Raw genomic sequence first — 23,676 nt, 5'->3', positions numbered from 1 at the left:
TTTAGATGCCATGTTGCTGGATGAAATCATTCCTCTACCAAATCTCTTGGCTACATGAGAGTCCTTTGGGATTAACTAACAGAACAGCAAAGGGAATTCATATAATTTATGAATAGTAGCACCACCATTACATGTGCTAGGGCCCTAAAAGGGGAGTTTCTCCCATCCTCTGATTAACCATGGTATTTCTGATTGAGAGCAAGACAGATGGGTCAGCACAATTGGCCAAACTTTGGACAGCCATTCTTAGTAATGGATGGCTTGAGCAACAACAGCCCTATCTGCACAATTTTACAGACTCTTGGACCATTTCCAATGGTATGGCCATCTGATCTGGCCAATAGCCAAAACAGCAATTCCTTATCCAGGGTTGCCCCATCTGGAATAAAGAACATTGGAAATATCTTATTCACACATACCCAAAATATAAAGCACAATCATACATATCTCTGCCTACACTAAAGCCACAATACAAGGTTTCATCAAGACACCCCTTATCTGCTTTGGAGTTCAAGATATCATTGGTCATGACCAAGGCACACATTTGTTTTACTTTTCAACTTCTTATTTCTGGGCAACCTCAAAATAAAGACCAATTGCTTCCTCCTTCAGCACTGATAAGAGGTTCAAATCATGTAAGCTGCTGGTCTGAACAGGAAGTCTCACCCTGGCTCCACCCCAACCATAATAATAGCTAAAACCATTCCCTGCTCTTTGTGTCCTCAAGTCATTTTCAGACCTATTTATTCTCTTCAGAAAACCTCATTATGAGTAATAAAACTTTCAATATTGTCTTGGTGTGTGTGTGTATGTATGCATGTATATGTGTGTGTAGTACATATATATTATTTATATATAATATAAATATAATATATATTTTCATATACATGAAAATATGTATATATATGGAAAAAATATAAATAAAAGCAATTTAAGGTTAACATAAATTCAGAGGAGTGGCTATTTAGGCAATTGGGGTTGTATAAGAATATAGAATATATAGAAAATACATAGAGAACATATAGAAAATATTCAGTGGATTGGAAATGTTATATTTCTTAAGCTAGTTGGCAGGCACATTGATAACCATTAATTTTTCTCAAACTCTTCTCATTAATTTTAATGTTTGCATTCAATTGTAGACTACAAATAGGTTAATATAATCAAAATTCTAGTCATAGGAACGATGAAAATGAAAACTGAAATTTGAAGCAAGGACAAATTTCATGCATCTGAAAGGAAATTGGAAAGGTTTAAAAATTTTGTAATTGTACATAATAAAAAGTATCCACAGCAATGCAGATAAGATAATGTCTAATGGATAATCGTCATCATTGGAATTTGAATTATTCATCTATTTATCACATGGCTATATTAACTTCAACACCAAAAATTTAAAAATTAAGGTAAACTAAATTATTTTCATGGGACTCAGGAAAATAATTTAATAAAACAGTAAAAGTCTGCATTTTCATTTTGCTTAATACAGGTTACAAACTTTATGTACTATAAAATTATGATTGAATGTCACTGACATATTATGGATGGAATGTCTTCAAGAATTGTATTTAAAGTCAGAGTTCATAGGTAAAATACTTGCTGTGTTAAATAAATTCTATGCCTCTCTGTTTCCCCATCCATAAAACAAGGATAATAAAAACCTTTGTAAGAGGTTTGCTATAAGGAATGAAAGATAATAAAAGTGAAAGTGATTTTCACAGTGTCTGACTTACATAAGCCATTCAATAAAGTTTTGACATGATTTAAGAATGCTCTTAAAATAAGAAAATATTTAAAATATATATGTGTGCTTCACTACTCCCTAATGAAACAGCATAGAAATGGTTCATGCCTCTTGAACACTGACATAAACCTAGACTATTATTTAAGTGGCCACAGATTTAGGGGCAATCAGAAGGGGCAGCATGATGAGTTTGGTAAACCAGGAAGTAGTGAATATTCAGGGGCCAAAACATTAGAATTTCAGTATTCATGCTGTTCTCAGGAACACAAATTTGTTGATGGGAGTGGAAAGAGTGAAAAAGGATTGGTTGCTAGTTCTGAAGAAATTGTTAATCCAAATTACCATACTATTGCTATTTACCTTGAATTTATCCCATGTCATCTCTGATTTATGTTTGAACACACTACTCCTGTAACCGAGCAGGACCCCATGGGGCCTTCCCAGGACAGACGCCACCCTATATCCTCTGCTGCAGCTCCTCTCTGAAGTACTGAGATAATAGTATCTGATACATATTTCCTGAGTTTTTCAGGTGCTAAAACCACCACCAAATGGAAGAAATTAACTACCTGATGATCATGAATATGTAGCCCCCAGAACTTCTGGCATCTAAGATGTTAACCACCCTGTTACCTCACCATCAACCAATCAGAGAATTATGCAGGAGCTGGTCACATACCCTGTGACCTCCTCCCTCACCTGACCATTAAAAATACTTTGCTGAAACCCTTCAGGGAGTTCTGTTTTTTTTGAGCACAAGCCACGCATATTTCCGTGCATGGCCCTTTCTCTGCTCCAAACTCCAATGTTTCTTCATTGGTTTAGCTCACTGTGTGTCAGGCACATGGACTTGTGTTTGGAAACACTTCTACCCTTAAATTTTTTTTATGTGTGTGTCTTTTTACATCTATTTATATCTTCTTCTCTCTGATTTCTGTAAACAGATTAAGACCCAGAGAAGAAAAGAATGGACATTCCAGGTCTAGCTATGGCAGAGTTCATATCCGGTGGAGACAGGTATGGAGTTGCTCAGAAAGTTCAGATGATCAAACAGAATGAGATCCATGGGGTCAAGTTACAGTGAGAAATAACAGCAGTACTAACCACTCCATACAGAGGTCAGCACTGCATCTAGTGTGGATGATCCTGCTAAGTGTAGCCTGATCTGGCTACATTTAAAATTAAACCCCAATAATTTTTGAGGCCCCCTGAGAATTCCTCCATGGAATAAGGCCTGAAGAGATGCTGTCTGATATTGGTCTTTTATTTGTTATCCTCAGGTCCATCCTGGCATAGGAAATTTGGGCATTGTTAGAGACAGAAGGGATTTTGTTTGTAGCTTTCATCTGTAACTTTGCTTAGCTTAAAACCTTTTAAAAATAATTTATACCCTTGTACTTTAGCCACAATTTCCAAATAGGTTTTCAAAAGTATCTTAAAAAAATACCATAAGGATGGTGTTGGAAGAGGTCATCAGGGAGTATATGATCATGACCACCCGTTGACCTGGGCAATCAGAGACTCCTCACCTACTCCCCTGTTCTTTGGGTGTATGTTTGCCCACCTTCCTGTAGCCGGAGCGGTTCCAAAGTTGTGTAGCCTTGATAGAGCAAGGTGTTGTTGAGGCCATCTGGGCTGTGCAGAATATAATCCTCATAAAGGTCTCTATAATTTTTTTTTAAATTTTAGAGGATGGGTGCAGAGATCTAATCCTCTTACAGTCCCCCAAGACAAGGCTCATGTGTGAAATTTCTTGCTTAGTAAAACTGCCACCTACCAATCTGGGGTGGTCTGCCTCCTTCTTTGGTCTCTTTCTGTAGTCTTCTTATGAGGGCCAGTTTCAGATTTCACCTGGGAATCTCCCAAAGTTACAAAACAACAGAGGTTTTATGAGGAAAAATAATTAAATACACTTTAATCTGCAAAAGAGAAAATTATGGGTATTATGGAAACTCCTTTATTAATTCTTTCTTTCTCTATCTCTCTCTCCCTCCCTAGAGAGGTCTCTTTCTCATTCCCTCCATCCATCTGAAACTGCAGAAATGCATCTTGAGGGGCTCCAAGAAGCTCTGGTGCTTTTTGTCTCAGCACAGAAAAAATGCAGCGAGAGGCAAGGTGATAGATAAGAAGTGATTTATTAGAATATGATGCTTGTGAGGTTTATAAACAGGTGGGTGAGAGGATGCCATGCTGAGAGTGCTTAGTGGGCTACAGTTTTATAACCAAAGGAAAAATAGGGAGGAGGAGAAGACCATCTTCTTCCTCATTTTTGAGTACATGTCAAGCTTCCATTATCACGTCTTCCTCCATGTCAGGCGGAGGAGTTTTCTTGTCCCTACATGATCAAGCCTGGACTTTCATAGTGCAATGGAAATGAGCAAAAAGGCAGCAACATATGCTAAAAATGGTAAACTTAGTATAATATTATCTTTTCCCTATATATTTTTTTTTATTTTTAGTGTGTGCAGAGGAGCATGTCCTAGGAATCATTAACTTACTGAACTCAAAGGGCAGGATGTGGGTCTTGTTCCATGATTTCTTTTTTATTGTTTTGGATCATGTCTCATGCCTCTATTGCATGCTTTTATTGGTAAGCAAGCTTGCTTGGTTTTGTGGTTAAGCAAACTTGCTTTCTTGAGTGATCATTAACTTACAGTGGTCTCCCATATTTTTTTCTTTACTTACAGTCCCTTAGTGGGATTATCTATTTAATCACTTACTTTGTCCCTTTACTCTGTCCCTATCACATCCATCCATCCATCCATCAATCCATCTCTATAGCTCTCCATTTATCCTGCCATTTATTTTGATAATGCTAAACATATTATATAGTCAATTTTCAGTTCTATTATTAAAAAGAAATAGGAAGAAACCCTACTCATTTAAAATAATAGATAAAAACTAACTACAGATAAAAAGGACACTAATAATAAATGCTTTAAGTCTGAAAGAACTAATAAATTACCTTCCTTTAGACAGTGTCTAACATATCATTCTGAGAAACTTTCTCTGAGAATTTGTTAAGATCCTTACAAATTCCTTCAGTGTAGTTACCAGTGTTGTGAGAGAGGTAACTAATAAACTGGATACAAAGGGAAACTCAGCCTAATACAACTAAAAAAGATATTGTTAGTTATGTATACATTTCAGTCACTTATTTTTATGTACAAAATGAGTAATTTTTTTTCCTAGAGAGACATCATATTATTAAATCCTGGAACTCGCCTCTGAAATATCTTATTATTAATTTTAACTAAGTGGATTATTTTATATATTAATAATGCTATTAATTCATATTTTTCACAAAGTTGAATATACATGGCAATCTATACACACATTGTATTAGCAGTGGTTTACATATCTGTAACTGATAATAGTAAAGGAAGTATTGGTGATGATTTCAGATCTTGATGAACCAAAATATATAGTTTATTAAGCACAAAATTTTTATTTCTTCATATCAAAATGTACTTAATCAAACTAGCTTGAAGTATTTAAAGTGTTTTTTCAAAAGCATAATATTTAACAGAAAATCCAAGTTTCAGATGATGATATTGAACAATTCAAAATTAAGGTTTTAGTAACTAATGAGTAAGTAGTACAATTAGAGTCCATGAGCATGGCTGATTCTAGCAAATATCTTCACTCTGTTCAAAACTAGGGAATTGGCTCAAACACAGGAAAAACAATTTTCAAGCAATAAGAGGAAAGGAACTATCATGCTAAAATGATCTAGAACTTACCGATCATAACTAAATTAAATCTATCATCATTGGTGACAAAGAGTTGGCAGTCATGCTCACTCTTAGCATTCTCTCACTTAGCATAGTATTTATGAATCTGTTTAGTTCTTAAAAGGCTTAAGTATGATGAAAGAAAATCAAGAGATGGTCATTTCTCCATGCCATACATGCATAAATGAAGCATGCATGCATATTTTAAATAAAAATGTCTGAAAGGCCTTGATTGAAATGTCTTGGCAAATATATTTCTGCCCTCTTAATTTTGTCATTACATATGCAAAACTTGTTTCTTTTGGCCTGTTTCTTCATGATTTTGCTATTTTGCGACAATTTGCTATTTTGTGAAAATTTTAAAAAATTCTGCCAAATAGGAAAGACATACTCTGCCCTTCATAAAACAACACAGAAAATGTTTATATTTCCAAGCCTGAAAGAAATGACTTGAAATTAATGACATTTGTTCCAAGAGAAGTCAATAGATCACAAGTCACAGAAGTTAATTTAATTGATTCTGGGAGTTTATTGTAACTGAGACTGGTGAAGTTCCCCAACTCCCTCCTCCCATTCAATATTTTTCCCCCTAGGCTATATGATTATTTTCAAATCAAAATTTCTTAGATTATCTGAGTCTTGCCTGGCATTCATGCAAGATGTTGTCTTTGTTTCTAAGCACGAGAGCTTATGACAGTGTAACACACTTTTTAAACATGTTTCCTTTAATAATTTGAAAGGTATAATGTATTGATACTACTCAGTGTGTGAGAGTTTATAAGAATCATATCCATTAATGGGGGACTTATTTAGACTAATAGTACCCACTTCCCACTGAGTTTATTTTGACCCAATTTTTCCTTTACACAATATAGAATTGGTGGTTAAATGATTTCTCTGGTAAAAAACACAGCAGATTAACTAGTCATTATATTTATATAAATGGAATAACACACTTGAAAAAGACTGGGAGCTCTAAAACACTCTAAAGTGTCAATTATTATTATTATTTTTGTTACACCTTCACACTTTAGGAAGTAGTCAGCCTAGCTAATCTCATTACCAATTAGTGAGATAACTTCATTTATTTTCTTACCTGACCCATTATAAAATTTAAAACATAATTCACTGACTTTATATCATGGGACTGTTATAAGAATAAATTTCAGTTATAGGTATATGGAAGTATTTAGAAAATACATAGCTTAACTTATGCTATTTTTTTCTCCCCAAGTATTTTAATATTGAATTTGTTTTTATCTATGCATGAAAGCTCATTTATAAATAAACAACAGATTTGATTTTCTTTTTTAAAGTTAGAAACACTGTAACCAAAATTTTAAAGAAATATTTGTTGGTTGAATTTTATATGTGAATACATTTTAGCTCTAGTCTCAAAATATTTAAGGTTGGATTTATATATATTTACCTTTTTATCCCATTCATTGAGAAAAAAAAAATATGGCTGATCATTTACTAATATGTAAATAACTTTTGTTACTTCATAGCTGACATTAGAAATATCTTAACCTTTTATAACATTTTACTGTTAACCTGGTTACTTTCATTTACATCATCTCTTCATTCACTGATTGTTTTCAAATATAAGTAATTATTGAATCTATATTATATGCCAGATGCTGTGTTTAACTTATTGTCAACTGTACTATAAAGATAAGTAGGCAGAGCATTACTGTTTTATTTTTTAGGTGGACTGAGGATCTGGAATGTTGTTACTTCCAAAACAACTTACAGATAATAAGTACCAGATTTGGGACATAGAATATTAATCCAGTATACTTTCCAATACAGCATAGAGTCATGAAGATCTATTGTTCTTGGAAACACTCTTTTTCTTTCTGTAGCAAAAACATTGGGTTTAAAATGTATTAATTTTATTAGAAATTTTAATAGAAAATGCACTATATAATTGGCTTTTACACAGTAAAAACCAAGCAGCTTATAACTCTGATCATTCTTAATTTCAGTTTAAGAATCAAGAAGACTCTTAGTTAATCAAGAAGATATTACCTAACTGTGCATTTGAATCCAGACAAAAGTTTAAATATGTGATTTGATTAAAGCTTATTCAAAAATGTTTCTAATAGGTGTTAACATTTATTTTATAAAGGACTTTATAAGTACTTGTCATGGAAACTAGCAGCTTCCCCTCATTTCAATCCTGCCATGCCCAGAAGATATTTTAACCCTTTCTGGCTGTAGTTCTTCTGACAATTTCCTCCGTAAATCTCAATAATGTGTTTAACTTCAATTAGGTATGAAAATCCTAAAAATATTAGCAAATCTAACCCATACATATGTGTGTGCCTACATCATATATAAATACGATATACATGTATACATATGATATCATATACATATATAATGTACATAATATTTCAAATACACATATATGTGGAGTTAAGAAAATATATCATGAAAGTAAGGGTGGTTTGACATTCAAAAGTCAATGTTGTTCACTGCATTCACATAATAAAGGAGAAAATCATTTTTATGATGAAAAAACTAACAGTTAACAGCACTGTTGCTTAAAGACAGGTAAAATACGAAGAGAAAAGAACTTTCTCAATGTGATAAAGGGATTCTATTTCTTAAAAAGTTATAAGAAATGAACATTTTCATAATTATGTGAAAGGTAAGGTCATGACTCATCAAAGAAATTCTAATTAAATTCACAATGGGATAAAAGTACAAGGCCATACCACTGTCAAAAAGAAAGAAAGAAAGAAAGAAAGAAAGAAAGAAAGAAAGAAAGAAAGAAAGAAAGAAAGAAAGAAAGAAAGAAAGAAAGAAAGAAAGAAAGAAAGAAAGAAAGAAAGAAAGAAAGAAAGAAAGAAAGAGAGAGAGAGAAAGAAGGGAAGGAAGAAAGAGAGAGAGAGAAAGAAAATCTTGGCATGTGTCTGACTGGGGAGAGCCTGACAATGCCAAGTGAGGGAGAGGATATGGAGTAAATGGAGCTTCCATACCTTCTTAATGAGCGTGTCAACTTGTACAACCACTTTGCAAAACTGTTGGCAATATTTTCTAAGCCTGAACAAGAAATTCCACTAACGTCTCTGTAGTCAACAGAGATGTGCACATAGTTCCAAAAAAGCATGTGCAGAACCATTCCTAATAGTCACTAAGCAGAAACTGTTCAAATACACAGATCTTTGTGATTCTATCTGAATATTTTCAATTGCTATTTCCAATCGAAAAATTCTCTGTTGTGATGACTTTAGCTCATTGTTAAACTCATCTATTGAGATCTGAATTCCCAATATTTTATTCATTACATTACTATTATTTCATTTGATTTGTCAAGTATATTTCAATTCTCTGATGAAAATTTCCCATGTTTTGTTTATTTTAACCATTTTCTCTCATTTGGCATATATATGATTATGCATTATACATAACATATATTATAAATATTTCAAAGTTCTTGCCAGATAACTCATATTTGATCATCTGAGGACTGGTTTTTGATCATATGATCCTTTTTCTTATCATAACAGATTATTTTTGATGAAATGTTGCAACCCTGTACAAAAAGCATAGAAAAATTTTGCATGAGATTTCTCTTCAGAGAGAAGATGCCAAGGGACAGATAAGTTGTCTGTTTAGTTTCATAGATACATAGATGGAGAAGACTTGTGTCCCAAGAGTTACACACAATGGATTCCACCCTGAAGTCTGATGTACTCTGATTTAAGTGATTTAGATGATGAAATTTCAGACCGTTGAGATGAAAAGATTTAGGACTTTGAACTATTGTTGTAATAGGAAGGGGTTTTGTGGTAAAAGTATTTTGCATTTGGGAGGGACAAGTATCATTGCAGGCCAGAATGTGGCCTGTGTTAGGCAGAATTCTAAGATGTCTCCAAGATTCATGTTCCTGGTGTACATACATGCCTTGCATAATCCTTGGAACAATAGATATAATGGATTTTACTTCAATTCATTAGATTTTGTTAGATGGCATAATTGACCTTAAGACAGGGAGATTCTCTAGGTAAGTCTGACATAATCACATGAACCCTTTAAAAACAGAATTTACCAGGCTGGTTGCAGATAAGAAAGTCAGAGTTTCAAAGCATAAGAAGGACTAAATATACCATTGTTGACTTGAACGAAGTGGGACAAGTACCATGAACCTGGCCTCTCGCAGCTGAGAGTGGACCCTGGTGGTCAGCCAGTAAGAAAACTGGAAAACTGGCATCTCGGTCTTAAAAATGCAAGAACTAAATTCTGCCAATAAGAATGAGCCTCCAGAAAAGAACTCAGGCAGGCTGACACTATGCCTTCAGGCTTTTGACACAAGCAGAGAGCCCAACCATGCCATTTCAGACTTCTGATCTACAGAACAGAACTGTGATAATGTTTCAAAACAGTAAATGCGTGGTAATTTGTTATGAAGCAATTGAGAACTATCACAGAAGACTTACACTTTCCTTTAGTAAACTGATAGAGGGGGACCTGATTACTTAAAACCAATTAGCAATGGGGCAGAAGAGCAGCTGGTTTGCAGTTCCACCATTATGCTCTGAGGGCACTGTCCTGCAGGGATGCTCAACCAGAGTTTTAAGTGTTCACCATGGCCTCTCCTCTTGGCCGTTCCAAAATCTTAATCTTTATCTTCTCAGTAGCATAGAGTTGCCCAAAACTCCTAATTGCTTGGATAATTAGCCTTCTGGCTTGTGCAGGTTCAGAATTCAGCAGATGTCTTGACGAAATCCGACAGAGTTTGGGTATCTCACTAGTAGTTTCTTACTATTCCGTCACTGACCTGATCCTCAGATGCTTGTCCTGAGTCTAGAATCAGCCAAGGCCCTGAAGGAAAATATACATAAAAATATTAGCTCACAGGTCCATGGGATTTGCTTTTTCTTTTCATTTACCTCCTCCAATTTTCTTTGCCTCAGCAGTGCTAAGTTGCCTTGATACAGAAAGATTTTTGTGTTTTTATCTTTTACAGAGTTGTGTTCAGCAGAAACATTCATTGCTCTGTCACTGGTTTGTGATACACAAGTGACATCGTAATGTCATGTATAATGTTGTATACAAAATATATTAATTTAATAAAAATATATTACTTTATATAAGGAGAATAACATATTTATGTCAAAATGCATATTGATTAAGTCTGAAGGGGAATGGTATAAAGTGTAATTAAAAACATTTTTGTCTGCTTGAACAACTAGGATTTTGGAGGCTATTGTTTTACAGTTAAACTCAGATGTTCAAGCTATTTTTACAGAATAATAAGTGGTAGCGATGGAGAAGACACTCACGACTTCACCCCCCTTCATCATTTGGTGACAGAACTCTAACTTAGTGACCCCAGGTACACCACCACAGACTGAATTTGGATTTCTTTCTCCCTTTTTTCCCCTTTTTCTCTTTCTTTCTTTCTTTTTCTTTCTTTCTTTCTTTCTTTCTTTCTTTCTTTCTTTCTTTCTTTCTTTCTTTCTTTCTTTCTTTCTTTTTTCTTTCTTTCTCTTTCTTTCTTTCTTCCTTCCTTTCTTTCTTTTTCTTTCCTTCCTTCTTTCTTTCTCTCTCTCTCTGTCTCATATGAAATTCTTGTTTTTAACAAAATCTCCATATATAAAAAAAGAGAAAAAGAAAGAGAGAGAGAACAAGTTTCTGGCAAGGTGGAGCAATTGGAACCCTTCCTTACTGTTGGTTCAGAATGCAAAATGGTGCAGCTGCTACAGAATACAATATGGAAGTTCCTCAGTAAATTCGAAATACAATTATTATATGATCCAGCAATCTAGCTTCTGGGTATTTGTCCAGAAGAATTGAAATCAAGATCTTGAAGAAATATCTGCACTTCTGTGGTTATTTCTTCACTGTTCACAATAACCAAGCCATGGAAACAACTAAAATGTCCATCGACAGATGAAGGGATAAAGAAAAGGTGATAGGGCTTCCCTGGTGGCATAGTGGTTGAGAATCTGCCTGATAATGCAGGGGACACGGGTTCGAGCCCTGGTCTGGGAGGATCCCACATGCCGTGGAACAACTAGGCCCATGAGCCACAACTACTGAGCCTGCGCGTCTGGAGCCTGTGCTCCGCAACAAGAGAGGCCGCGATAGTGAGAGACCCGTGCACCACCATGAAGAGTGGCTCCCGCTTGCCACAACTAGAGAAAGCCCTCGCACAGAAACGAAGACCCAACACAGCAAAAATAAATAAATTAATTAATAAACTCCTACCTCCAACATCTTCTTTAAAAAAAAAAAAGAAAAGAAAATGTGGTATATACATACAATGAAATATTTTTAAGGCTTATATAAAGAAGAAAATCCTGTGAAATATGACAACATGAATGAACCTGGAAGACATTATCCTAAGTGAAATAAGCCAGTCACAGAAGGACAGATCCTGTTTGATTTCACTGATATAAGGTATCTAAAATAGTCAATTTTTTAGAAGCAGAGAGCAGAACTGTGGTTGCCAGGAGCAGGAATTAGGGGAAGGGGAGGGTGTTACTCAGTGGGTGTAAATTTCTTTAATGCAAGATAAATGTGAAACTCTGCTGTACAGCATTGGGCCTGTAGTTAACAATCTTGCTTTGTACACTTAAAACTTTGTTAAGAGGGTAGAGATCTCATCTCAAGTGTTCCTACCACAATAAAATAAAAATTAGAATTTAAAAAAACACAATTAAAATTTTACTTTCATTCATCCTTTTCATTCACTGACAGATATCTGAATGTCATTTCTGACTAAGTCATGAAACAACAACAAAACATCTTGTTTTGTAATTGTGGTGTCAGAAACCTCACTATTTTATAAAGTCCTTTGTTATACTACCCTTAAATAGATTAGGTCCTATGTTGCTCTTTTTAACATTTATTAAATATTTTCTTCATATTATATACCATTAAATATTTTATTGCCATGTTATGATGTAATTGCTATATAAAAACTGAACAATGTCACAGAAACTATTAGAAAATTTTAATTCACAATGAGTTACAAATGCTCTTTTCAGTTTTTTTTAATGTGCAGGAAATAAAGCAAACTACATCAAGAGAAGGTCAGTGTATGTTTTTTCTTAGGTCAGCTTTTACAGGCTTATCTTATTTTCTTTCAGAGACTCTATGAGCAGTGTCTAAGCCTGTCAGGACCAAGATCTTAGACAACCTCTACATAGAGAGGAGGAATGGAGGGAACCAGAAGGGGATGCTTCTAGAAAGAAAGAGTAGAGATCTTTGCTCATAAATCTACAGTTACCAAAAAGAACACCACCAACTTCCAATATCGTCTTTTGCCACTTATTTGTAGAAATGTGAAGGCAGGAAGTTACTTAGCTATTTCCTTAATGGAGAATAAAATGTTAAATTTACATATTCACCAGGGAGCAATCTTATTTAAATTTTATTTCAAACCAAAGAACAAGTTATCACCACAATAAGTGGAATAATAATAGCAGTGAATAAAGAATGTTAGCTAATGTTTATTAATTATATGGCACTTTGCTTAGACTTTACTGGCAGCAACTTTAGCGAGCTAACACCAAGAATTTAAAATCATTTTATACGTTATATAACTGAAGCTTAGACAAATTAAAGACTTGCCTAAGATCATTCAAGTTGCATGTGGCATTGAAGAGTTTTGTAGATTCCTGACCCCAAGAGCACAGTAACTAGTGTGTAGTGGGACTTCACCACAACTACCAGTATTTAAACCTAATAGGATAGAACTCACATTTGCCTTTTGAAATGTGAATATTCTGCAAAAAAGTTTCAACATTGAAACACACGTAGCTTTAGAAGAACTTTAGATACTGCTTGTGTAGAAAAGCTATACAGCCTTTTAGATTTAGTTGGAAAATGTATGCAATGAATACAAAATCAAAATAATTGTCTTCCCCATGAGAGTAAATATACTGTTAAATATATCTTTGTGTCTGGGGTATTTTTTACCACATTAGAGAGAGAGTACTCCATCAATAATACATTGGGCTTTTTTAAAGGAAGTAGAAAATTTGTTAATTCCAAAGGGGCAAGTAGACAATAAATGAGTAGTGAAACTGTGAAATACAGTTAACACTAACAAAGTTAGAAGCCTGCAGCTGTTTCCAAAATTTAGTAAATTGCAGAGAATAAATGGTACTAGATACTGTTCACTTAGATTTTCTTTCCTTTCTTGTTTTCTTTTTCTTTTTTTTTTTTTTTTAATTCCCCTAAGCATCAGAAAAAAGAAGAATAACAGGCTGAATCCTAGTGTGATCTTGACTTTTTGGATAGAGCATCTGTTGATTTTTGAGCTTGTCCATTTGAGTGGGTGATTGATTATGCTACTCAGGGTCAAGGAGAGACAACACTGCTGTGCTGGCTGACAGCAGCCATGGGTCTATAGCTAGATTTGTTCACATTGAGTTGAATTCCTAGTCTCAGGCTAAAATAAGCATGACATTTCTAACAGAATTTTTGTTTTTTTTTAATAAATTGATATTCATGCTCTCTATTAAAATGAGCACAGGATGTATTGCTTTGTTGTTCATTACAAACATATGTAAAGTGATTCATTATTAAAACCTTAGTGAAGATTACCTATTTTTCCTTTAAAAATTTGAACAGCTTTATTGAGGTATAATTGATATATTAAAAACTGCACATTTAGTATTCACCATTTGATGAGTTTAGACATATAAACCAGTAAATGCCAGTAAAACCATTACTACAAAGTGATAGCCAGAGCTAACACCTCTAAAAGTTTCCTTGTGACCCTTTGATTGATGTAGTGGTAAGAGTACAGCATGAGATGTATCCTCTTAAATTTGTAAGTGCACAATACAGTACTATTAACTACAGGCGCTATGTTGTTTAGCTGGTCTCTAGAACTTATTCATCCTGCATTACAGGATTTTTTTTACCCATTGAGCAACATGTCCTCATATCCCCCATTCCTCCAGGCCCTGGCAACCACCATTCCACCTTCCACTTAGCAGTGTTTGTTCTTCTGTGACTGGCTTATATCACTTAGGGTAGTATCCTCTAGGTTCATCCATGTTGTCATGTAGCACAGGATTTTTTTCTTTTTATTTTAAGACTGAATAATATTCCACTGTATGTATAACCACCTTTTAAAAATCCATTTATCTGTTGATGGACATCTGGATTGTTTTCACGTTTTGGCTATTGTAAATAATGCTGCAATGAACATGGGAGTGCAGATACCTCTTCGAGATCCTGATTTTAATTCTTTTGAATAAATACACTGAAGTTGGTAGACTGCTTTTTAATTTTTAATCATTACAGCACTATTTTTGGAGTATTTGATAGAACAGGCAATGCTTATAGGGAAATACATTTTACAAACTCTAGAAGAATCTGAATTGGCAGGTTTAGCCCCAAAGCTGATCTTTTCCTATTTGTTGTCATCTACAAGCCATCCTACTTTAAATATGGTAGATAGTTTGTTCCACATGTTTGTTTTGAACAAGTATTCACTTCCTGTGTTTCAAGAATCTGTGAAATAGCTAAATTTCAAAAATTGTTGCATTTGTATCTTAGAACATTTGTCTAATTGTCTTCTTGGCTTGACCCCTGAGGCAAAGCAGAGTCTAAATATAAAACATATAAATAAATATGCATATATATTTATATTGTAAATAGTATATATTAAATATATAATAACTACATAATATATTATAAACATATTGTATAAATATTAAATATAAATAGTACATAATATATATTTTATTATATATAGTAAAAAGCATATTTATATTACATAGCATACATATTTACATTATATATTCATATATAAATATAAATCACATGCAATTAATAATTCATATTAATTAGATGATCTCTGTGTTACTCTTTGAATTAATGAAAATGGATTATTTCACAGAAGTAATATGAACTTAAATTAAAGGAAGAGTGGGAAAATGAACAATTTTATCTTTTAAATTGGATCTTCCCCATGGATTTTTTTTTTAATGAGTAGCAGTTTCTCACACCTGCCCCTATTGAGATCACTTCCAACTCAGATGATTGAACTGAAAAAACAAGACAACTCCGCAGGAGCAAGTAATTTCTCTCCTCTGTTCATTCCCGCATCCTTGGCTCACATACAGGGCCTATTACAGGACAGGTTCTCGTTGCAAATTTGTTGGCTAGATTGAATGAATTAGTTTTCTTGTGTGCTTTAGTTTCTTATCAAGGGTATTTTTGTTTTTTTGTCTGAGGTGAAGTAGTTGAATCCTCAGGTAGATAGTGCTTAGAGATATGTTGGAAGTGGAAATGTGCCCAATAAAAATGAGTAACTGAGCTGAAAATAAAGTTATTTTTTATCCAGGCACTTCTGTGAGTTTTTGAAAGCATTTGCAAGGCTTTTGGTGAAAATATACATAAAGAGGTAACAAAAAGGGACCTAAGTTGGACAGTATTTTTAAGACATTTGAAAAATCAGTTTGCAATGAATTCTGAAGTCAGAATACATATATAGCTAGACTCCATTAGAGTGAATTGAAAGTTCCAATTTTGGCTTTCCAAGTTTGATCTAGTCATTCTATAGAGACGGCACAGCATTTTGAAGTGTTTCACCAATTAACTTTAAGCAATCTGTGCAGTTTTTATTAATATTTCCAACAAGGCTACACAAATCCTATTGCTAATGAGATCAAAGTGTGCTTCAAACTTGATGCAAGACTGCCATCTTCAAACACAGGAGAACACTACGATGCCATCACACTGCAAATCAACTCACTGACTGGCTCTTTACAAATGTAAGAGAGCAAGGTAGGGAATTAGGAAAATAACAGGGTGAAATTTGGATACAAATTTCAGTTTCTTTCCTAAATTATTAGCTATATAAACAAGAAAATATCTACTCTATTTGCATGTCCTACTAATAGATTTCCTAAACACCATATTCATTACTATTTCATGATAGAATAATGTCTTGGAAAAACTCTGTTAATAGGAAACCCAGTTTACGTCTCAGATTTAGCAAGACAGAAACCTGTCAGCAGATAGAAGGGATATCTAGGAAAAGATACAGGTTGTCTAAAAAAACATCAGGCCTGCTTGTAGGTGATTCACACTTTAACTTCCCCCATTCACTTTCTTCCCCAGCTGGGTTTCATATTTGGTTCAAACATAATAAGACATTCTATATCATCTAGGACTGCACTAGCATATTCTTTCAATTAAATTTAAATTATAGTTGCATACCTGGCTTTTAGAGTTTCTCTTTCAAAGTCCTTTGCCTATTCAATGAGGAATTTTTATCCACAAGTAACATTATTTTCAAGGTATTTTCAATAATTGACTCTTTAATGTTGTGGAAATAAAAGTAATGATGTTGAATCCAGGCTTAACTTAATGCTTGCTGTACTGACTGCTACCAATAATCAAATGAAGTGTTTAACCTTCTAGAATGGTCTCTGAATTTGCTATTAATGGTGAATATTTCATGAACTAGTAAATCAGAAAGCTCTTACATTAAAGAGTCTGTGGAAAATGAAAATCTCCCTTAATATTTGATTTTGAATTAATTATAGGAAAACTGATTATTAACACAAATTAACTTATTTGAAGTGACTTACTTAATTGCGAATAGAGTTGTCGTTTTCTATTCCCTGGGGACTGGTTCCAAGACCTTCCTCAGATACCAAAATTTTAGGATGCTCAAGTCCCATAGTTGGCCCTCGCAACCCACAGTTCCACATCTGTGGATTCAACCAACTGCAGATCATGTAGTGCTGTAGTATTTAAAACAAAACAAAACAAAACAAAAAACAAGTGTAAGTGTACCCGTGTAGTTCAAACGTATGTTGTTCAAAGATCAACTGCACTTAAATAGACATTAAATACATGTAACAAACATTATGTGATTTCAAATAAAATGCTCCTGAATTGATTCAACCTGCATGTGGTAGGCACCAATTATGTGTCAATCATGGTGCCCAGGACTAGAACACAATGAAGAATGAGAGACTTGAGTTTTACTTGTAAAACACTAGCACTCTAAGGGCTTCCCTTCCATTTTCTTGTTGATTTGCCTCTATAAAATAATGAAACAATTTAAAAGCTAACTAAACAATATGCGGATTAATATTGAAGCTCTTTTCAGAAATATTATTAAATTTCAACTAAGTACTAAATCCCAATACTGTTTTTTTACTCTTCTTATCATCATTATTATTTTAAAAAAGAAGTAAAATGTACAAATAACACTAGTAATAAATAATCATTAATAGCTACTGCAATATTCACAATTCTTTGCTTTATGATATTAAAAAAAATATAGTCCTGATGTATAACCCTGGGTAAGATTATTTTCTCTAATTCTTCTCTAGAAGTCAATATAATTTGTTGCATAAAGAAATTCTTAAAATGCCAAATTGTTTTTTTCCAGTTTGATATGTAATGAATAACCTAATTAATTTCCCAGACTTCCTCATGTTCCACCTGGGCTGAGGGATATTTTACCATTGGGGGGTAGGAGTGGGTAAAATAAAATGAAAGAAGTTAATAGTACTGGCTGAATAAATGAGGTGGAGAGAAAATTTGTGGGGATGACAGCCAGACAGTGTAACACACTCACCTCATCCTCTTGGTGCTATCTCATCACCTCTTTGGTATCTTTGCATAAACCATGTTGTTTTCAGGATTATAGAATTTTAGGTATTTTAAGTTCCCTACTAATCTTTAAATCACAATACAATATTTTATCAAAATCTTAATATTAATTGCTCTTTTAAAATGTCAGGGTTTAATTTTAGTTGTAGTTTTATGAATACTAGCAATAATAGTATTAGGGATGGGACTATTAATGATAAATGTAGTAGTGGTAATATTAGTTATGATTTATTAAGGGTTCACTCTGGCAAAGAATTATGCTGAATTTGCATTCTTTATTACTTGTTATTCATTCACAATGATTGTGACAATTATTATTATTTGGATGAAAGCCATAACATATTTGAAGACATGATGTCTAATGGCCACTGAGAAAACTATCTTGAGTAGACAAATATTCTCTATTGAGTAGAAATTTGAGGCTTTAGATGGGTGTGTTTTGAGAATATTTATGAAACCCAAAAACTTTTCAAAAATATTCTCAAAACACACTCATCTAAAGTCACCAAAGTCATATAGATAATCATGGGAGATTTAGTATTGCAATTCCTGATTTATGATTATCTCCTCTTGACGTTTCATAATTTCTTATAAATAGTGCAATGGCAACTTTTGGTTTGAACCCTGTCTATACCACTTACTTTTCACTGATTTGATTTTGGAAAAGTTATTTTAAACCCCTTGTCTCCATTTCTTCATCTTTAAAATGGGTGTAATAATAGTCTCTTCATAGGATAATTCTAAGTATCCTAGTTTTAACTAATGAAGGTTTCATTATATTAATTCATTAGAACAGTGTTGAACACAGCATTCTAGAAAGTATTAGCCACTACTGTTCTAATACTAAAGGATCCTTTGCTTTAAATAATTATACAGCTAATCAATATCTGGTATCACTTAGAGATTATATGCTCATAATAGTCAAATAACTGCATTTGCTTATGTTTATATCTAATAGCCTTAGATATTTAGCACATTGTAAATAAGTGGTAGGAAAGGAAATACAGTCAATCCCTTTTCTATTTTCACTGTTGGTGGCAAATGCAGGTGAAGAACAATTAAAAACCACAAATTATTTTTATCTATTACACTTTTCTAACTAGAGATAGATTCAAGATTTTAATAGCAAATATATGACCTAAAAGGTGATGCTACAAAATGTACCTACTAACTCTTTGTCAAATTATCAGTTATTGATGTGCCAACTAAAATATCCTGGAGAAAGGTTAGGTTGTTTCTTTGAGATGTTTCTGGTTTCTTAAGTAGGCTTGTATAGCTATAAACTTCCCTCTTAGAACTGCTTTTGCTGCATCCCATAGGTTTTTGGTCATTATGTTTTCATTGTCATTTGTTTCAAGGTATTTTTTGATTTCCTCTTTGATTTCTTCAGTGATCTCTTGGTTATTAAGTAATGTGTTGTTTAGCCTCCATGTGTTTGTATTTCTTACAGAGTTTTTCCTGTAATTGATATCTAGTCTAACAGTGTTGTGGTTGGAAAAGATACTTGATACAATTTCAACTTTCTTAAATTTACCAAGGCTTGATTTGTGACCCAAGATATGATCTATCCTGGAGAATGTTCCATAAGCACTTGAGAAGAAAGTGTATTCTGTTGTTTTTGGATGGAATGTCCTATAAATATCAATTAAGTCCATCTTGTTTAATGTATCATTTAAAGCTTGTGTTTCCTTATTTATTTTCATTTTGGATGATCTGTCCATTGGTGAAAAGTGTGGTGCTAAAGTCCCCTACTATGATTGTGTTGCTGTCGATTTCCCCTTTTATGGCTGTTAGCATTTGCCTTATGTATTGAGGTGCTTCTCTGTTGGGTGCATAAATATTTACAATTGTTATATCTTCTTCTTGGATTGATCCCTTGATCCTTATGTAGTGTCCTTCTTTGTCTCTCGTAATAGTCTGTTTTAAAGTCTATATTGTCTGATATGAGAATTGCTACTCCAGCTTTCTTTTGATTTCCATTTGCATGGAATATCTTTTTCCATCCCCTTACTTTCAGTCTGTATGTGTCCTTAGGTCTGAAGTGGGGGTCTTCTACACTGCATGTATACAGGTCTTGTTTTTGTATCCATTCAGCCAGTCTATGTCTTTTGGTTGGAGCATTTAATCCATTTACATTTAAGGTAATTATGGATATGTATGTTCCTATTACCATTTTCTTAATTGTTTTGGGTTTATTATTGTAGGTCTTTTCCTTCTCTTGTGTTTCCTGCCTAGAGAAGTTTCTTTAGCATTTGTTGTAAAGCTGGTTTGGTGGTGCTGAATTCTCTTAGCTTTTGCTTGTCTGTAAATGTTTTAATTTATCTGTCAAATCTGAATGAGATCCTTGCTGGGTAAAGTAATCTTGGTTGTAGGTTTTTCTCTTTCATCACTTTAAATATGTCCTGCCACTCCCTTCTGGCTTGCAGAGTTTTTGATGAAAGATCAGCCGTTAACCTTATGGGGATTCACTTATGTGTTACTTTTTGTTTTTCCCTTACTGTGTTTAATATTTGTTCTTTGCATTTAATTTTTGACAGTTTGATTAATATGTGTCTTGGCATGTTTCCCCTTGGATTTATCCTGTATAGGACTCTCTGTGCTTCCTGGATTTGATTAACTATTTCCTTTCCCAAGTTAGGGAAATTTTCAACTATAAACTCTTCAAATATTTTCTCAGTCCCTTTCTTTTTCTCTTCTTCTTCTGGGACCCCTATAATTCTAATGTTGGTGTATTTAATGTTGTCCCAGAAGTCTCTGAGACTGTCCTCAATTATTTTCATTCTTTTTTCTTTATTCTGCTTGGCAGTAGTTATTTCTACTATTTTATCCTCCAGGTCACTTATCCGTTCTTCTGCCTCAGTTATTCTGTTATTGATCCCTTCTAGAGAATTTTTAATTTCATTTATTGTGTTGTTCATCTCTGTTTGTTTGCTGTTTAGTTTTTCTAAGTCCTTGTTAAACGTTTCTTGTATATTCTCCATTGTATTCCCAAGATTTCATCTTTACTATCATTATTCTGAATTCTTTTTCATGTAGACTGCCTATTTCCTCTTCATTTGTTAGGTCTGGTGGGTTTTTCCCTTGCTCCTTCATCTGCTGTATGTTTCCCTGTCTTCTCATTTTGCTTAACTTACTGTGTTTGGGATCTCCTTTTCACAGGCTGCAGGTGCGTAGTTCCCATTGTTTTTGGTGTCTGTCCCCAGTGGCTAAAGTTTGTTCAGTGGGTTGTGTAGGCTTCCTGGTGGAGGGAACTAGTGCCTGTGTTCTGGTGGATGACGCTGTTTCTTGTCTTTATAGTGGGCAGGTCTACGTCTGGTGGTGTGTATTGGGGTGTCTGTGACCTTATTATGATTTTAGGCAGCCTTTGTGCTAATGGATGGGGTTGTGTTCCTGTCTTGATAGTTGTTTGGCATACGGTGTCCTGCACGGTAGCTTGCTGGTCGTTGAGTGGAGCTGGGTCTTGCTGTTGAGATGGAGATCTCTAGGAGATTTTCACCATTTGATATTATGTGAAGCTGGGAGGTTTCTTGTGGACCAGTGTCCTGAATTTGGCTCTCCCACCTCAGTGGCACAGCCCTGATGCCTGGCCGGAGCACCAACAGCCTGTCCTCCACACAGCTCAGAATGAAAAGGAGAAAAAAAAAAAGAAAGAAAGAAGAAGATAGAATAAAATAAAATAAAGTAAAATAAAAGAAAATAAAGTTACTAAAATAAAACATAAATAATATTTATTAAGAAAACAATTTTTTTTCTTTTTTCAGGGGAAAGCATGAACGCAGTCCCCCACTACCACAAATTATGCAGTCGAGTTTCCCATATTTGGGGAAATCACAGGGGTCAGCACATCTGGAGTGCAATGGATAAGCCCCTCCCTCGGAAAACCACCTTTGTGATCATGGTATCTCCTCTGCCAGGTAAGTATAGAAACAAAATTTTTTAATTAAAAAAAAACTGAAACAAAAACAAACAAACAAAAAAAACGGACAGACAGAACCATAGGACAAATGGTTAAAGCAAAGCTATACAGACAAAATCACACACAGAAGCATGCACATACATACTCACAAATAGAGAAAAAGGGGGAAAAAAAAAAAAAACATATATCATTGCTCCCAAAGTCCACATCCTCAATTTGGGATGATTCGTTGTCTATTCAGGTATTCCACAGATGCAGGTACATCAGGTTGATTGTGGAGATTTAATCCTCTGCTCCTGAGGCTGCTGGGAGAGATTTCCCTTTCTCTTCCTTGTTCGCACAGCTCCCGGGGTTCAGCTTTGGATTTGTACTCGCCTTGGCGTGTACGTCACCTGAGGGCGTCTTTTCTTCACTCAGACAGGACGGGGTTAAAGGCGCAGCTGATTTGGGGGCTCTGGCTCACTCAGGCCGGGGGGAGGGAGGGGTACGGATGTGGGGTGAGCCTGCGGCCCCAGAGGCCAGCATGACGTTGCAAAAGACTGAGGTGCGCAGTGTGTTTCCTGGGAAAGTCTCTTGATCACAGGACCCTAGCTGTGGCGGGCTGCACAGGCTCCCCGGAAGCAGGGTGTGTGGATAGTGACATGTGCTCGCACACAGGCTTCTTGGTCGCTGCAGCAGCAGCCTTTGCGTCTCATGCCCATCTGTGGGGTCCGCGCTGATAGCCGCGTCTCGTGCCCGTCTCTGGAGCTCCTTTAAGCAGCGCTCTGAATTCCCTCTCCTTGCGCACCAGGAAACAAAGAAGCAAGAAAAAGTCTGTTGTCTCTTAGGCAGTTCCAGACTTTTCCCGGACTCCTTCCCGGCTAGCCATGGTGCACTAGCCCCCTTCAGACTGTGTTCACGCCGCCAACCCCAGTCCTCTCCCTGGGATCCGACCTCCGAAGCCCGAGCCTCAGCTCCCAGCCCCCGCCCGCCCCAGCGGGTGAGCCGACAAGCCTCTCGGGCTGGTGAGTGCTGGTCGGCACCGATCCCCTGTGCAGGAATCGATCTGCTTTGCCCTCCGCAGCCCTTTGGCTGCGCTCTCCTCCGTGGTCCCGAAGCTCCCCCCTCCGCCACTAGCAGTCTCCGCCCGCGAAGGGGCTTCTAGTGTGTGGAAACCTTTCCTCCTTCACAGCTCCCTCCCAGAGGTGCAGGTCCCGTCCCTATTCTTTGTCTCCTTTTTTTTATTTTTTCTTTTGCCTTACCCAGGTATGTGGGGGAGTTTCTTGCCTTTAGGGAAGTCTGAGGTCTTCTGCCAGTGTTCAGTATGTGTTCTGTAGAAGTTTTTCCACATGTAGATGTATTTCTGGTGTATTTGTGGGAAGGAAGGTGATCTCCACGTCTTGCTCTTCTGCCATCTTGAAGCTCCTCTCCCTAGTTATATTGATGAAACACAATTCTAATATCGCTTTATGAAAGGTGTCATAAAATGTTACTTATTGCGTTTAGCTTATGTAAATTTCTTGTGCTGTTGTTTATAAGGCTAAGTAATTCATGTCTGATACTTCATATGCAACCAACTAATGCAATATTTTGAATGGCATATAAGGGCAAATAAAGACTAAACTATTACAAGAAAAAAAAAAAAAAAACAGATGAAGTCTGTTTTATCCAACCATGTTAGCAGTGGTTGTATC

General features: G+C 35.2%; 1 non-coding gene across 1 annotated transcript; it reads right to left on the bottom strand.

Annotated features, from left to right (window-relative positions):
• Positions 1-21,845: 21,845 nt before the first annotated feature.
• On the bottom strand, positions 21,846-22,009 carry LOC115864289 (U1 spliceosomal RNA). The gene has a single exon (XR_004043884.1). It is a non-coding gene; the product is annotated as a U1 spliceosomal RNA (small nuclear RNA).
• Positions 22,010-23,676: the final 1,667 nt, after the last annotated feature.

Source organism: Globicephala melas, chromosome 4 (genome assembly GCF_963455315.2).
Source record: "Globicephala melas chromosome 4, mGloMel1.2, whole genome shotgun sequence".
In the NCBI taxonomy this organism is placed as follows: domain Eukaryota; kingdom Metazoa; phylum Chordata; class Mammalia; order Artiodactyla; family Delphinidae; genus Globicephala; species Globicephala melas.
Note: the sequence above shows the minus strand (reverse complement) of the source record. Positions and strands in the feature narration are given on the sequence as shown.